This window comes from Octopus sinensis, linkage group LG4 (genome assembly GCF_006345805.1).
Source record: "Octopus sinensis linkage group LG4, ASM634580v1, whole genome shotgun sequence".
Classification (NCBI taxonomy): domain Eukaryota; kingdom Metazoa; phylum Mollusca; class Cephalopoda; order Octopoda; family Octopodidae; genus Octopus; species Octopus sinensis.
In genome coordinates, this window is record NC_043000.1 from 114,534,254 (window position 1) to 114,537,943 (window position 3,690).

Here is a 3,690-nt window from a genome sequence, read left to right on the forward strand (position 1 = left end):
CACACACGCACGCACACACACACACACACACCACACACACACGTTCACACACAGTGAGACAATAGCACAATGTATTTTTACAACTGTGAGCACTGTAAGCTGTCTCTGCTCACAGTCCTATGTTAAGGCTCTGAGTGAATCTCTCCTACTGTACTTGCTTTGTGTTGATGGTGGTCGTGATTGTGTGAGTGTATGTGTGGGAGGGAGGTGGTAGGGTGTGGTCGGGTAAGAGCGATGCTGAGTTGTTGGACTGAGGTGGGCTCGGCTGTCTTTGATGTTGTAAATATAGTTTCGTTCAGGTGACTATGAATATGTATATGTTGATCCATCCCTAAAACACTCCCTCCCCAGCCTATCAACACTCACCACATGAATAAGTTGATATATAAGGTATATAAGTATATTAATGCTTATTAAGGTATATAAGTAAGATATATATGAATATTAATATAAGGCCAAATATATATCCATACATAAATCCGAGGGTTAAAATTTGTTGATTTTAAAGAGGAGCTTTATGCAGTAAAGTGGAAAAAAGATAAATATGTAGTCAAATGGGTTAGACATGGATGCAAATGCAAGTGATTAAATAAAATAAATAAGTAAATAATATTGTATCAATATTTTGAGAATACAAATTTAGTCCTATGAATACAAGACCGTTGCGTTGATCGCGAAGGTTAAGAATAGGGTATCTCGCCAAGAGAATAATAAATTTTTCCTTTAGGCATAAACGACATTTACTCACATTTAATTGATAAGAAGGTGTGGAAGTTAGTATTTCCCATTTAAAATCATACTGTATATTCTTATCTTTTAGCTCCCAAATAAATTTACTCCGACCAGTGGAAGCAATTCTACGTCTATTTCTGAATGAATAGATGTGAGAGGCTAACGTTTCTTGATCTCATTCTGCGTCGAACCTATATAACAACTCTTCATTCACTGTGCCGTTACTATACATTGATATACTACGCTTTTACGCTTACATGCATTTCTAAATAAGCTGTTACCTTTAATTCTATAAGCACAGTTATTAGGTGTAACATTGGCTTCAGGAATATTAGGTGACTGGTCCATATTATGAGAAGATGCATTGCTCTGTAAAAATGAGTTATTGGCATTAATTCTTGATTTGGGGTTATCTATGGGGGGTGGGAGTGGATTAATAGTATTATAGATATTTACATTCCTGTTAGAATCCCTTCTATTTATATAGAATAAATCCAATTTCCTATTGTTTAAAGATAATAGTAGCCAGATTCTGGGTTAAACTATACCCTATTTTGATAGTTTTAGTATTAATAATTTCATATTTATTGTTATTGTTGAAACGCAACTTTTGTTAAAACTTGACCCTTTCGTGTTGGATATCTATCTATCTATCTATCTATCTATCTATCTATCTATCTATCTATCTATCTATCTATCTGTCTGTCTGTCTGTCTGTCTGTCTGTCTGTCTGTCTGTCTGACTGCCTGTCTCTCTGCCTGTCTGTCTGTCTATTTATACATACATACGTACATAAATACATACATACAAACTTTCTCACTTCCCGAGGGTTAAACTAATACATCTGTTTGTTGTTTACACAACTGTCTTCGTCTTTTGTTTTTTGTAAATTCTCGCCAAATATATAAGTGTGTGTGTGTGCGTATATGCACACACACATATATATATTATATACATACATACATATAATATATATTTACATACATATATACATATGTATATACACACATGCATATATATATATGCATATACATACATATATATATAAAATACAAAATGGGACAAGAACGCAAAACATCCGGACAACTAGGTGATACAAAAATGGACAACAAACATCCAGATAGACGATACAAAAAAAAACAAAATACGGACGGGTCATTCAAACCCTTTTATCTTCAGTCAAGAACCGGATCATCCTCGCAATTTCGGCTGATTAATCTTGAGATTGCTCCAATCTGGCCAGCCCCAAGGCAAAACTAACCTAAGAGCATTAGATTCCTTGGAAAAAAAACTTCGAATGTATACGAAACAAGAACGGAAAATCATACGAGGTTACACGAATATAAATACAAAAATACAATAAAAAAACAATAATAATAATAACAGGACATAACAACAGACGTCTTTCGACTGGGGACGAATTGAATTCAGCTGGCGTGTGTGGAAATGAAGCCTTACGGTAGAGGGAATCTATCTATCTATCTATCTATCTATCTATCTATCTATCTATCTATCTATCTATCTATCTATCTATCTATCTATCTATCTATCTATCTCTCTCTATATATATATATAAACTCGTACATTCCTATAAACTCGTACACACGCGCATACGCAGACGGACTGGACCAGAGTTAAAGATAAAAGTGTGAGACGGAAAGTGGAGAGAGAGAGAGGGCCGTTGTATTTGGTGCAGTGTGGAGTATCTGGAAGGAGCGGGCAGTTGGGTCACTACGCAAGCACGACATGGCTGTTTTCTCTCAATCTCTCTCTCCCTCTCTTCCTCCCTCCCTCCCTCTCTCTCGCTCGTTCGCTCGCTCGTGCACGAGCAGTCTAACTCTCTGCAGTAATCACTTTGTATTAGTCTCCCTCTCTTTGTCTTTATTCTGATGTAATTTCTGACTACGACATAGAGAGAGAGAGAGAGTGTGTGGGGGCGGGAGAGCAGGAAGACTTATGATGTTATGATATAAGACGGCTGTTAAGAAGTAAGACTCATCTCTCCAACGGTAATTGTGTAATAGAAAACATGGCTGCCATCGTTGTTGTTACAGGCAGTGGTGGGGAAGTGCATACAGATGTGTGTGCATCTGTGTGTGTCTGTGGAGATGTGTGTGTGTTGTGTGTGTGTTGTGCGTGTGTTGTGTGTGTTTTGTGTGTGTGTGTTGTGTGTGTGTTATGTGTGTGTTGCGTGTATGTTCTGTGTGTGTGTTGTGTGTTGTGTGTGTGTTGTGTGTGTGTGTTGTGTGTGTTTTGTGAGTGTGTGTTGTGTGTGTGTGTGTGTGTGATGTGTGGTGTGTGTCGTGTGTGTATGTTGTGTGTGTGTGTTGTGTGTGTTTTGTGTGTGTGTGTGTGTGTTGTTGTGTGTGTGTTGTGTGTGTGTTGTGTGTGTGTGTGTTGTGTGTGTGTTGTGTGTGTGTGTTGTGTGTGTGTTGTGTATGTGTGTGTTGTGTGTGTGTTGTGTGTGTGTGTTGTGTGTGTGTTGTGTATGTGTGTGTTGTGTGGTGTGTGTGTGTTGTGTATGTGTGTTGTGTGTGTGTTGTGTGTGTGTGTGTTGTGTAGTGTGTGTGTTGTGTGTGTGTTGTGTGTGTGTGTGTGTTGTGTGTTTGTGTTGTGTGTGTGTTGTGTGTGTGTGTGTGTGTTGTGTGTCTGTGTGTTGTGTGTCTGTGTGTTGTGTGTCTGTGACATCCACTCCTACAACTAGTAAGGCAGAGCAACGATATCCTGTGGTGACGGTGTTGGTAGTGGTGGTGGTGGTGGTGGGTGTCTTGTTTTGTCCCAAGCCAGCCCTGAAATGTATATGGTATGAGCGTTGATCAAATACGTTCCGGACATGACCACATCGTCATCTTCAAATAGTATATCCAGGACAACACTGTCTGATGTGTCCTTCCGCTTTTCAAGACGACAAAGCGAAATTTGAGGGAGAGTCCGCAGCTATTTCTAGTATGTGACGTG

At 38.8% G+C, this 3,690-nt stretch overlaps 1 long non-coding RNA gene across 1 annotated transcript in view; it reads left to right on the plus strand.

The window, feature by feature from the left end:
- Positions 1-3,690, plus strand: part of LOC118763276 — a 14,330-nt gene that overhangs the window by 8,811 nt on the left and 1,829 nt on the right. The window lies entirely within an intron of this gene.